A 14245-nucleotide genomic window follows, 5' to 3' on the forward strand; every position below is an offset into this window, starting at 1 on the left:
TGGCAGCCAGTGTTTTCCGGTTAGCTTCTCATAGTCGCTCGCCATTTAAACCCCTTACAAAGTACTGACGGTTTTGCTATTGTATGCGATTGTCCATAGTTTTTTATTGCTGAATGAGTCCCTCGATTATATGGGTAATAAAGATTTGGCGCTCAAATAGTTAACCGGTATAATCACAGCGCTTTCTTGTTCATACACAGTCCTATTTTCAATTCTCCCTTGCGTGGAAACAACTCTAGCCCGGCATCCAATACAGGAAAAGGCTTGCTAGTCACTGACGTCATCCACAGCTACGATACCCCCACCCCCGATCGTTTAGCGGGAAAGAGCAAACGCGCTTCTTCCGGGACGCCAAACGTAAACCGAGAACATACGACTCGAAAAGGGCGGGACGGTAAATAAATGACGCAAAAGCAGGGAGACGGAAGCTGGGACTTTTGCTCTTAACCCCTTCAAGGGCTAGGGGGCGCCCGATTGTGTCCTTCAACTCTTTGCCTTTCTTCCTGCAGGTTACGGGAATCCCTTGGAAGTGCAGCACTGCGCTAGTCCTAGGGTGCCGCTCCTACTTGCCACGTTTCCATTTTATACTTCTTAAAATGATATATTGTCCGCATATGCACATTTCTCCGTTCTAAGAACATACAAAGAAAGTCGTGGCAAGCTTCAGTGGCGGAGTGGCTAAAGGTTGGAGCTTTCAGGTCCCTCCGACGCTCCTGCAATTAAGACAGCTCCCTTTACCTTCCACCGCTTTAGGTACTCGACAGATAAATATTTGTCAAAAATAGCCATTAATGTAGAATATATTGGAGCAACAGCTTTGTTGCATACGATTTTTGTATATTTTTATGTGATTGCATTTTTATGCCGTTGTGCATTGTATTATTTTTATAAGTTAATACAATTTAAATGATGTAAAAAAAAAAAAAAAAGACTTGACACCCCCGGGGAAGGGGGGGGGGGAAGAAAAATGCCTATTGCCCATGCGGGAATCACCTTCAGCTACTGCAAAGGCGTAAGCTAAACCCAAATCCCTTTGCTTGAAGAGCGAACGTACATAGAACCGGCTCGTACAATAACGAGCCGCTGCTTAGCAGCGGACGCGGCGACTAAAAACCTGCTTAGTTTTGGTGACGACAGCAATTTCCGACGGTTTCGGTTCCGTTTTTCTTTCTGCCGCCTACGATATCAAACCGCGCCGCCGACACCCCCCCCCTCCTCCTCCTCCTCCTCCTCCTCCTCACCCCCCGCTTCTGCGTTCAAAGGAGAAACCTTGAAACGGAGCCGCTTTGGCGCATCCGCAGCATGCGGCCGCCGTTCCGTTACGTGGGGGAAGCCCCCCAGCCCGTCCTCGTCCGGTCCTGCGCGCACGGTTGCCCCTCGCGATAGACGGCGCTAGAGGAAAACAGCAGGTGGCCGAGGCGCGGCGGCGGTGGCGGCTCCTCCTCCTCCTGCCAGGGCTGAGGGTGGCTCCAGGGGATCCGGTACGGGAGGTGCCTAGGCGGGGTTATCGTTATCACTTGGCCCGCGACACGCACGGGCGCAGACCGGGAGTATGGCCGGCTCTGAAGCAACTGCCCCCTTCGCCGCCGGCGTCGCAGGGGGAGCGGGAGCAAGAGTCGGGGCTGGCCGCCGATGATGTCGAGCTGGCCCTGGCCGGCATCAACATGCTGCTGAACAACGGCTTCAAGGAATCCGACCAGCTTTTCAAGAAATATAGGTAGGGGGGCGCCTGTCGGGAGGAGAGGATCTGTTGAGGAGATTATATACAAGAGGCATGGCAAACTTTTAAACCTAAATGTTACTTCTTGCTTTTGGGGGTGTTATAGTTTTAGGAGGTCATAATGAAAAAAAATTATCCCCCCACCCCTGTTTCTGCTACTACTAATCATTTCTATAGCGCTAGACCTACGCAGCGCTGTACATCAAAACATAGAAGAGACTGTCCCTACCTCATACAAGAGGAAGCTACTGCATTGGCCCTTGGCCCATTCGCCTCAGCGATGGCAAGTGGCTTTGAAAAGTGGACTTCTTGTTTCCTGTGTCTGGTGCCATTGTTGGTTGCTGATCTTTGTTTTTTTTTTTAATCCATAACATTTTACTAATCCGTGAAAATAATACAGTAATAAAAACACAAAGACATAAAAATACAGTCAGATAAAATAAAAATATATTTTTAAAAAATCTTATGCAACAGAGGATTACTGCAATATTTTCTACATTAATGATGATAATTTTCTGACAGATCAATCAATGTTGCTGATCTTTTTCATTGATTCTCTTTTTTTCCTGTGAAGGCCCAGGACCTGCTATGTTTTGCTGTGTTCTGTCTGTTGTCTGCCAATTGCAGTTTGAGTTAATTATGTTGCTGGCTGTCTTTGTTCTAAGAGGGTGAGGTGCTGGTGTAATAATCTGTGTGCTAGAGCTTGTCCATTGAAGCAGTTTTCTAAGGTGCATATAAGAAAATACATTTTTACTGTGATGTATTGAATTGTGCACACAAATTGTGAACAAAAAGTGTGTAAACATGAAAGAGTTTAAGTTTAAATGGAAGCATGCATATAGTTATTGTGTTTGGTGTTCATTAGCTGCAGAATCAATATTTTGTGCAGAAATTGCACCAGGACCAGGTTGAGTGCTACATTTATTGGGTTAAGTGTATTAGCTTATGTGCATATTTGGAATGCCAAATGCATACATAGTCCATGCTCAAATATTGATATTGTATACATTTCTATAGTTGAGCACATTGCTTACCCATTTTACAGCTGTGTCATCTTTCTATTAACTCCATATTCATCTATAATTGAACTTATATTTGTGACCCCACTAGGGACAGAGAAAGTACCTGTACTGTACTGTACTCTTAAGGGAGTGGAAAGGATAGTAGATGACATGGATGTACAGACTAGATAGGCCATATGGCTTTTATCAGCCTTTATTTTTTAATGTTTCTATTAAGGCTGCATATTAATTGCATTTAATGCTGTGACTAACATGATTAGTTGAATTAATCACGTCATTCCTCTGCTCAAATATCCAGCATATAGTTCCTTTCCTTCCCCAACAGCATGTACATGCTGCGACTCTGGATCAGGCCTTGGCATTCCGCACCTCGTCATCTATATGTCAACAAAGAACCTCCGAAATTGGCTGTTTGCTTGGAAGTCATCAGGAATCTTGTGGGCTGCTAAATAGGAACGCATATATGTGTGCCACTTACACCGCTGTTAGCTGTATTCTTGTCTATCGCTGAGTAGTATGTGCTGCTGCTGATGCCGCTGACTGCCAGTGAGTGATTCAGGAGCGTAGCCACTTTTGCTTGACCTACCCCAAAATGGTGCAACCTGGCCACATCTGACATCTCTTGCTCCTGTTCCCTTCCTGCAGGTCCAGCGCTGCCCTCCCTTTTCTCTGCTCCCACCCTGTCCCATTATTCCTTGTCATCAGCAGCAGGTGAATCCAGAAGAGTGGGTTAAGTCTATTTACCAGCAGACAGAAATAGAAAGCACAAAGTTGAGCTCAGCCATATATATGATGGTCTGTTCACTGGTACTTTAGTATTCTTTATCTCTGCAGGCAGTTGGATGGTCTCCATCCTGCTCCTGCTTTGCTCCTACTTCTGTTAGAGATTCCTCTAGTGCTTCTTTTAGTGAAGTCTTGAGCTGGACTTCTGTTTCGGCTATGCTGATTCCATTGAGCTGGGGAATTAGGCATACTGGATGCCTATTTTGGGTATAACTGGTGGGGCCAGTTCCCTGCCCATCCCCTGTATCCCCCTTTCACTATGCCCTGCACGCCTACTTCTTCCTCACTTGTTTAAAAAAACAACAACCCCGTTTTGTAAACCCAGAGGTTGTGCAGTGGGCAGGGGTGTTTTCACTGAATGACTACAGCCAGCAAGTGGTGAGCATGTTCCTTGGTATTCTTTTACCTGTTTCTGATGGATCTGTTCTGTGTTGTCATTCTGTCCCCTGGCCTTTCACTGGTAGTACTTCTTGTTCTTTCTTCTGCGAGCTCCTTTAAAAAAACAAAAAACGATGCTGTTTGGTCACAGTGGTTATTTGAATTTTGGTGGAATGGATCCTTTGCGGTTGTGTTGTGAGATGCCTAATCGTGAGCTGATCGAGACTGTTTTTATGCCTATAGCCTGTCTCCTTGTTCTCTCTCCGGTCTCTGCTCGGCCACCTGCATGAGTCTTGGAGGAACGGTCACGGCAAGTAGGTTCCCTTTCCATGATCTCACAGGGGTAATCTTCTTTCATTCCCTGAGGCACCCGCTTCAGCTGCCAAGCTGGGAGGAAGTAATGTTCTTGGCTAGTCTGGGTCGGCGGTCACATATGGGGGCCTTCTCTGGAAGTTGGGTGACACGTTTCTCCCTCTAGTTGCGCCAGTTAGTTTTTGCTACCCTACGGTGGGGCACTCCTGGCGGTTCTTCCGGCATCAGTTGTTCGAATGAGATCTGCTTTTTGTTTCGTATTACAGTTTGTCTTGGGGTTGCCATGGGAACAGTTGCTATTCATTATTTTCTCATTTTAAAAAAACAAACCAACCAAAAACCACGCTCTTCTGTTTACTCGCAGGGCCCGCAGTTCTTCCTGCCTTTTTATTTTTCTTTCTGCTAGGCTCTATCCTGAGCACCTCGGATTGAATGATCCACTCTTGATCCTCATTGCTCCATGGTGGCCCAGGCAACATTGGTTCTCCCTTATCCTTCAGCTCAGTTCCAAGGAACCAATACTTCTTCTAGTATTTCCTACTCTGCTTACTCAGAATCAGGAGTCTTTTCTACATCCCAACCTGCACTCACTACACCTGACAGCTTGGTTTCTCTCGGGCTGACTTCATCTGCTGTACATCTTTCTCAGCCTGTGCGACAAATCCTTGATGCCTCCAGAAAACCAGCCACTTGACAGTGTTCATGTTGTCTTCTTCATCATTATCACGATCCAACTTCCTTGGCAGTGGAGTTGGTGTTGGATTATCTATTTTCTCTTTCTGACTCTGGTCTCAAATCTACATCTATCAGAGTCCATCTCAGTGCTATTACTGTTTTACACATTACAGTTGAGGGAAAACCTCTTACTGTTCATCCTTTGATCTCCAGATTCATGAAAGGTCTTTTCAATGTTAAACCACCTCTCAAGCCTCCACCTATTGTCTGGGACCTTAATGTGGTTCTTTCCAGTTTGATGAAGCCGCCATTTGAACTTATGGATACAGCTCATCTTAAGTTTCTCACATGAAAAGTTGTCTTTCTTATTGCTCTTACCTCTGCCAGGAGGGTCAGTGAGTTACAAGCATTGGTGGCAGATCCACCCTTCACTGTTTTCCATCATGACAAAGTGATTCTGTGCACATATCCAAAGTTTCTTCTGAAAGTTGTCTCAAGAGTTTTATCTCAGTCAATCGATTGTTCTACCAGTGTTTTTACCAAAGCTGCATTCTCATTCAGGAGAAACTGCTTTGCATACTCTGGACTGTAAATGTGCTTTGGCTTTTTACCTTGACCGCACAAAATCACATCGAACATCTGCCCAACTGTTCATATCATTTTATCCAAACAAGCTGGGACATCCTGTTTCCAAAAAAACAATTTCCAACTGGCTGGCGGCCTGCATCTCGTTCTGTTAGAAACATAGAAACATAGAAATAGACGGCAGATAAGGGCCCACGGCCCATCTAGTCTGCCCACCTTAATGTCCCTCCCCTACCTTTGCCCTGTGAAGAGATCCCATGTGCCGATCCCATTTGGCCTTAAAATCAGGCACGCTGCTGGCCTCAATCACCTGTAGTGGAAGACTATTCCAGCGATCAACCACTCTTTCAGTGAAAAAGAATTTCCTGGTGTCACCTCGTAGTTTACCCGCCCCTGATTTTCAACGGATGCCCTCTTGTTGTCGTGGGACCCTTGAAAAAGAAGATATCTTCCTCCGCCTCGATGCGGCCCTTAAGATACTTGAACGTCTCAATCATGTCCCCCCTCTCTCTGCGCTCCTCGAGTGAGTATAGCTGTAATTTGTCAAGCCGTTTTTCGTATGGTAGATCCTTGAGTCCCGAGACCATCCGGGTGGCCATTCTTTGCACCGACTCCAGTCTCAGCACATCCTTGCGATAATGCGGCCTCCAGAATTGCACACAGTATTCCAGGTGGGGCCTCACCATGGATCTATACAATGGCATAATGACTTCCGCCGTACGACTGACGAAACCCCTTCGTATGCAGCCCATGATTTGTCTTGCCTTGGACGAAGCCTGCTCCACTTGATTGGCAGACTTCATGTCCTCACTGACGATTACCCCCAAGTCTCGTTCTGCTACCGTTTTTGCTAGGATCTCGCCATTAAGGGTATAAGACTTGCATGGATTCTGGCTGCCCAGGTGCATAACTTTGCATTTTTTGGCATTGAAGTTGAGTTGCCATGTCCTAGACCATCGCTCCAGTAGGAGTAGGTCGTGCATCATGTTGTCGGGCACTGAATCTTCGTCTGTTGTGCATTTGCCCTAAAACTTCGCAAGAAAACCCACCGGCCCCCAAACAAATGGTTTGATGCGGACCTCTCAGCTTTAAAACGCGAAGTAAGGAAACTAGAAAGAATATGGCGTAAATCAGGGACTGACAATGATAAACTTATCTGGCGACAAAAAGTCAACGAATATAAAAAACTAATTGCCGAAAAACGCAGCAAATACTACTCCCAACTCATCAACACCCCTTCACTAAACAGTAAAGCTCTTTTCAAATTAGTTAACTCCCTTCTAGACACCGAATCATACAAACGAACCAACTCAGAACTCCCGCCCCCCGCCACAATCCTAGCTAACCACTTTGCCAACAAAATTCAAACCTTAAAATTATCCCTTACTACTCCCAACGTTGAGACAATATTCGACACCCCAGCAATAGACACCACAAGTTCTAGAGCTGACATGACCTGGAGCTCCTTCGAAAGCCCAGACTGGAGCCTATTTCTCAAACTCTTCTCAAAATACGCCAACTCTAACTGCCTGTTAGACAATTGCCCACCCGCCATCATGAAATCCGCCCCCCCACAATTCAAAGCCGATCTCTTTGACTGGATCACACTATGCCTGTCCACAGGTCTCTTCCCAACCGAACTTGGACACATCCTCGTATCCCCCCGCCTCAAAAACAACAAAGAACCCATTTCCTCCGCCACCAACTACAGACCCATAGCCAATATACCACTCTTCCAAAAACTCATGGAAGGCCTTATTAACCATGACCTCACGAACTACCTAGAAAAATTCAACATCCTTCACGACTCACAATCCGGCTTCCGATCAAACCACAGCACAGAAACGGTCATAGCTGCTCTAACCAATTACCTCTTCCACCTATTCTCTTTGGGAAAAAGCGCCCTAATACTCCAATTCGACCTAAGCAGCGCTTTCGATCTGGTCGACCACGATATCATGCTCCGCTGCCTCGACTCCATCGGCATCTCCGGCCATGTACTTGACTGGTTCTCTACCTTTTTAACCAACCGCACCTACCAGGTCCACAGTAACGGAACCTTCTCCCATCAATGGCATAACCCCTGCGGAGTCCCACAAGGCTCCCCATTATCCCCCTCCCTTTTCAACATTTACCTGGCCCCTCTAGCACGGATACTAGCCGACCTTAACCTTAAATCTTTCATATATGCTGATGACATCACCATTATCATTCCCCTAACTACATTCACTCAACAGACGGAACAACTCACCTCCTCTATCCTCACCAAACTAGAACAATGGACCTCACAATTCAAATTGAAATTAAACACAGAAAAAACCAAAATCTTCCTGGCAAGCCCCAACCACAAATTAACCAACACTTCCCTGAAACTGAACGGCCTAGAATACCCCATCAACCCCACCATAAAAATACTAGGAGTCATCCTAGATAGAAACTTGACCTTCGAAGCCCACACCAGTGCCCAGGTCAAAAAATGCTTCAGTTCACTCTGGAAACTTCGCACCATCAAACACTACTTCGACCACCTCTCCTTCCGCTTACTGGTCCAATCACTAATCCTAAGCATATTGGACTACTGCAATATCGTATACCTGGGAGCCTATAAAAACACCATCAAACGTCTCAGAATAGTACAAAATGCTGCTGTCCGCCTCATCTTCAGCCTCAAAAAATATGACCACGTCAGCCCCTACTACACCAAACTCCACTGGCTGCCGGTGGAGGCAAGAATCATCTTTAAATTCGCCTGCCTCTGCTTCAAAACCTTAGCAGGCTCCTCACCAATTTACCTATCTGACTACCTCGAAATTGCAGGCCCCTCTCGCACTCGAAATACCTACCTGTTTTCTTTTCCCTCCCCGAAGGGCTGCCTCTACAAAAAATTCCTCAACCGATCCCTAGCATACCAAGCGGGCAAATGGAACAAATGCCTCTCCACTCTCATCTCCAATTCCCCCCCCTATCAAACTTTCAGGAAGCTAACCAAAACCTACCTTTTTGACAAATTCCTCTGAATGCTCCGACCCCCTCCCCCCTCCACCTCAGACCTCGACCCTTCCCCAGACCCTTTACTGCCGCAGGCTACACTTCTATTGGTAAACTGCTATATGTAACTCATAGCAATCATAATCACTCCGACTATACTACCCCTGAGTATATTACCTACTTGAAAAAACTAACTTTGTCAATGTACCATCTAAAATGTAAATGTAACGTGATTGTAAAATTGCATTGTCTAAAGTACTAATATAACATTAACTAAACTGTATCTTCGCTGTAATTGTACAGTCTCTTCTTCTGTTAACCGCATAGAACTTCCACGGTAATGCGGTATACAAGAATAAAGTTATTATTATTATTATTATTATTACATTACTCTTATGCTCAGACTGGACTGGCACTAGAGAGTCGTGTCACAGCCCACAAAATTAGAGCTATGGCAGCTTCTGTAGCTTTCCTCAGATCTACTCCCATTGAGGAAATCTGTAAAGCTGCCACCTGGTCCTCAGTTCATATGTTCACTTCTCACAACTGTCTGGAATCTTTTTCCAGACGGGATGGGCACTTTGGCCAATCTGTATTACAAAATTTATTCTCCTAAGGCCAACACTCCCACCATCCCATTCTGTTAGCTTGGAGGTCACCCATATGTGAGAATATGCTGCCTGCTTGTCCTGGGATAAACCACAGTTACTTACTGTAACAGGTGTTATCCAGGGACAGCAGGCAGATATTCTCACAACCCACTCTCCTCCCCGGGTTGGCTTCTTAGCTGGCTTATCTTAACTGAGGGACTGCGCAACCACGTCGGGCGGGAAGGCACTTGCGCATGCGCGGTTTGGGCTATCTGAAAACTTTCTAAAGACTTAAAGTGGCGATGCACTTTTAAAGTGGTCCATACCGGGGCTCCGTTGGTGATATCACCCATACATGAGAATATCTGCTTGTTGTCCCTGGATAACACCTGTTATGGTAAGTAACTGTGCTTTATCGTCAAAGAACTTTGCAAGTTCATCTGCCGATGGTTCATTATTCTTGTAATTTAAGTTAGTGGTACTGGTGAAATATTTCCAAAGTTTAAATAGGGCTTTGCTCTGATCTCTGGAGCTCCCTATTTTATTTTTATATTATGTTTTCCGGGATCTATTGACAGCCTCTTTTACAAAGCCGTGCTAGCGGCTGCGCTGCGCTAATGGCCCTGAAGCCCATAGAGATTTAAAGGGCTTCGGGGCTGTTGCTGTGCGGCTTTGTAAATGAGGCCGTTAGTTACTGATTGTACTCAGTAATTTTTCTTCTCCAATTTAATTTATCAGCCTCTGTTTTACTTTTCTTCCATTTACATTCTAATCTTCTACAATCTCGCTTGAGGTCACAGTGGTGTAAAGAATACCAAGGAGCTTTACGGGTATAAGAAATTGTTTTGAATATTATAGGTGCCAAGGAATCAAATGCTTTTCTGATTTTTTCCTCCATGTTTTCAGTATATCATCGATTTTACAATCAGTGGGGGTTTTTGGTGGGGGTATCAATAGCTGAGACCAAAACTCCTCTATATTTATCATTCTTCCCTGTATAGTTTCTTGAATTTTTTACATAAAAGTAGGTATACAGAAACTACCTAAAAAATGATCAGATCATGGCACCCTCTGCCATTTCCTGTTGGAAGTTAAGGATTGTTGATTATTTAAATCTAAATAGCTAATAAGGTCCAATGTGTGTCCTTTTTCATGTGTGTTATCAGGTAGAGTAAATGTTGGCCCTAATGACCTCATAAATGATTTAAAATTAACCACATCTACATTATTATCATCGAAGTGCAAATTAATAGCTCCTATTACCAATAGTACTTCAAAGTGAGGGTTGCTATAAGATCTGTAATTAATGCTACAGATTTATGCCAAGGAACTGATGGGCGATAGAGCAATAAAATGTCCAAAGGGTTATGTTCTAACTCATCTCTCACTGCTACAACCATGTATTCAAGATTAGGGTAACATAATTTATCTCTAGTGGTACAGCTCTTTTCTCACACCATCTTCCCTCCATGGTGTCTGGGAGCTCCTCATGGATGGACACTATACTTCTTCCAGTGTGGACTGTTCCTCCTGATTTATCTGATTCGTCTGTTCTGTCTAGGCTGTGCTGCAGGTCTCCTTCCCTAGTGTTTGGGTGCATCTCCCTGAGACGCCTTCTTCTCTAGAGGGCATGCTCCTTCTTTGGCATGCCTTCTCCAGTATGGATGCATTGGCTGCTTGCTATATCTGGACACTTTGTGCCCTCGGATTGTTGAGTCCACACTGGCCTGGGGTTGGTGTACTCCCTTGTATTGTATGTTCCTGCTGTCGCTCATTTCCTGGGTCTGGAACACAGCGCATATCTGTTGGCCTGTCCTTTCACTCTTTCAGAGATTGTAGGCCATGGATCTTGGTCTGACTTCTTTCTGTGTACTGCTTTCTGACCCACCCTAATATGGATTGCTTTGTTACATCCAACTTGTCTGGATTCATCTGCTGCTGCTGACAGAGAAAGAAACATTATGTATCATACCTGATAATGTTAGTTCCTTTAGTCACAGGAGATGAATCCAGAGCCCTGCCCTTTACATTTCTTCAGGTTGCATTCTCTTTTCCCTTTGTTCTTAGGAATTGGACCTGGAGTAGCCTCATGGTGCACTCATCAGCTCTGAGGAGGGAATTCTGGGCCAATGGGTCTTTTTGATTGATCCTACTGCTTTGTCAAGAGGAATACTAAAGTAACAGTGAGCAGACCATTGTATGTGTGGCTGAGCTCAACTTCGTGCTCTCTATCTCCGCTTGCTGGTAGGTGGATGCTTGTCTGGATTCATTTGCTGTGGGTAAAGGAACAAACATTATCAGGTATGATACATGATGTTTCTATTCTACTCCCGCTATGGTATATGCTTTCACCTTACATTATTGGACCGCCCAGTAGAGGTTCACACAGGCCTGTTCTGGCACCTTCCCTCCTGATCTGATGCAATTTCCTTTTTATGCAAAGACAGAGCACAGCAGAGAGAGGCCCTGGAGCAGGCCTGTGTGACTCTCTGCTGGGTGAAAGTGCTGGACCCATGGGAGGAGGGTGGGCTGGAGGCTGTGGACCTACTGAGGGGGGGGGGGCTAGAGGGAAGTGGGAAAGGCACCAAACCAAAAGGATGAAAGAAGAGGGAGTAAAATTTTGAAACATATCACAATGGAGAAAAGGGAAGGAATGTGAGCCAGATGTGGTGGGGGGATGGAACACAGAGAGAGAGAGAGAGAGAAGCTGGAATAAGTGGGTCAGAAAGGAAAGATATACCATATTTTTCGCGCCTTAAGACGCACCTGACCATAAGACGCACCCTAAATTTAGAGGAGGAAAACAAGAAAAAAACATTCTGAACCAAATTCTCCCTGCCAGGCTCTGCACCCAACCACACACTCCTTGCCAGGCTCTGCACCCTGTCCCCCCTCCCTGCCAAGCTTTGTACCCTGTCCCTCCCCCTCTGGTGGTCTAGTGGTTGACAGGGACAGGGAACAGATGTCAAGGCAGATGACTTTTTAAAATATTTTGATCACTAAATTGAAAATAAAATTATTTCTCCTACTTTTGGTTGTCTGGTGATTTCTTTATTTCCTTCTTCAGGCCCAGCAATTGTCCCTTCCTTCCTCCTATGTTCCCCTCACTGTCTTCCAGCCTTTGTCCTCTTCCCCCCCACCCCCCACTCAGGCCCAACAATTGTCCCTTCCTTCCTTCCTCCTATGTTTCCCTCACTGTCTTCCAGCCTTTGTCCTCTTCCCCCCCCACTCAGGCCCAACAATTGTCCCTTCCTTTCTTCCTCCTATGTTCCCCTCACTGTCTTCCAGCCTTTGTTTTCTCCACCCCCCCACTCAGGCCCAACAGTTCTCCCTTCCTTCCTTCCTCCTATTTTCCCCTCACTGCCTTCCAGCCTTTGTCCTCTTCCCCCGCCCCACTCAGGCTCAACAATTACCGGTATCCCTTCCTCCCTCCTATGTTTCCCTCACTGCCTTCAAGCCTTTGTCCTCTTCTGCCCCCCCCCCGCCAAGCCCGCCCGCCTACTGAATACAATTACCTCCTGCTGCCGCCGCTGTGAGGATACATCAACGAAGCAGCAGCGGGGGGTTTGGACTCCTGGCTCAGCAGCGGCTCGAGGGAGCCAGCATGGAGCAAATTGCTGGGAAAGACCAGACAGGTGCAGCGATTGCACGCCACTGGTCCAGAAGTCTTACACCCAATGTCAATGGTCTGGACCTTCAGTTCGACGTCAGAATTGACATCGGGGATAAGGCTTCTGGGCCGGTGGCATGCAATTGCTGCACTCGCCTGGCCTTTCCTCTACTTACGCGGGCAGGAGCAGCAGTGGAAGCAGAGCCCAGGAGCAGCGGTAGTGGGCGGCGGTCGAAATAAGATAACAGCCGTGAGGGGGAGGTTGTATTCGCTCCATAGGATTCACCCTTTTTTCCACCCACTTTTTTTGGGGAAAAAAGTGCATCCTATGGAGCGAAAAATACATTACATTGGTATTGGACTCGGAGAAAGGGATTAATAAACAAATGGACAAAGGGAACTCTATAGACATCGTAAACAAATTTCCAAAAAGCCTTTGACAAGGTACCTCATGAACGCCTACTATGGAAACTGAAGAGCCATGAGGTGGAAGGAGACATACATAGATGGATCAAAAATTGGCTAGCGGGTAGAAAGCAAAGGGTAGGAGTGAGGGCCACTACTCGGACTAGAGGAGGGTCACGAGTGGTGTTCCGCAGGGGCCGCTGTTGTTCAATGTACAGTGGTACCTTGGATTACGAGCATAATCCGTTCCAGGAGCTCGTTTATCAAAGCGAGTTTCCCCATAGAAAATAATGGAAACTCACTTTGATATGTTCCTCTCCCCCCCCCCCCCTCCGATAACCGGCATCGCTCCCCTCCGCTCGCAAAGGCCCCCTCGCTCCAACTGGCACCCCCGCCTGAACAACTTAAACTTACCCCCCGAACAACTTAAACATACCCCCCCCCCCCGTCTAGCGCAGGCACAGATCGTGTGCCTAGAAGATCTTCCTGCTTCCGCCTGCCTGCCTTGAGCATGCATCTGCGCATGCTCAAGGACTTCTAATTCTCCCTCTCGCCGAGAATCTCTGATGTATCCATTGAATATGGGCATATGGTACAAGTTCTGCAGCTACTATGTTGTCCCTGTATGTTAACTGTACTTACATTCGCACCTACAAACTGAGATCTCATCAATAAGTCCCTGAGATTTCTACCTCTAGAGAAGGCAAACCTAGAAAGGTCTTGGAAAGTGGGATGCACCTAAAGCTCAGGCCAATATTGCTTGATTATTTGTTTAATTTGAAAATCTATCTAGGTGTATCGTAATACACACACCAGTTGCAACCCTTCCAAAGAAGTAGATGGTTGTAAAAGTAATGCACATTAATGCTCGCTTATATGCCTTATTAATGGTGGATCTGGGATAACCCTGCTGTTCAAATCGGGACCACATGTTCATTGCACGTTCCTTATATTCTCCATTGGTAGTGCAGAGCCTTCGCAGTCTGAGGGTATTACTTTTCCTGAATAGGACTGGTGCGTGCTTTGTGTGTTTTCATAGGAGAGAGGAAGGGACAGAATAAAAATCCAAACCTGTTCAGATAGAACGTGACATGTTGTCAGGCACAGATTACTTGGCAGGCAGCCAGTGGGAATGCAGGATTTGTTGGGGTGGACCTGGGAGTCACCATGAACTAGC

The 14245-nt window shown here is 46.1% G+C and overlaps 1 protein-coding gene across 1 annotated transcript in view; it reads left to right on the top strand.

Annotated features, from left to right (window-relative positions):
* Positions 1-355: 355 nt before the first annotated feature.
* TTC39C (tetratricopeptide repeat domain 39C) overlaps positions 356-14245 on the top strand; it is a 173802-nt gene continuing 159912 nt past the window's right edge. The window contains exon 1 of the mRNA XM_033933869.1: positions 356-753. The gene's annotated coding sequence lies outside the window, so the exon portion shown is untranslated. The remainder of the gene's footprint in view (positions 754-14245) is intronic.

The sequence above is a fragment of the Geotrypetes seraphini genome, chromosome 2, assembly GCF_902459505.1.
Source record: "Geotrypetes seraphini chromosome 2, aGeoSer1.1, whole genome shotgun sequence".
NCBI lineage: Eukaryota > Metazoa > Chordata > Amphibia > Gymnophiona > Dermophiidae > Geotrypetes > Geotrypetes seraphini.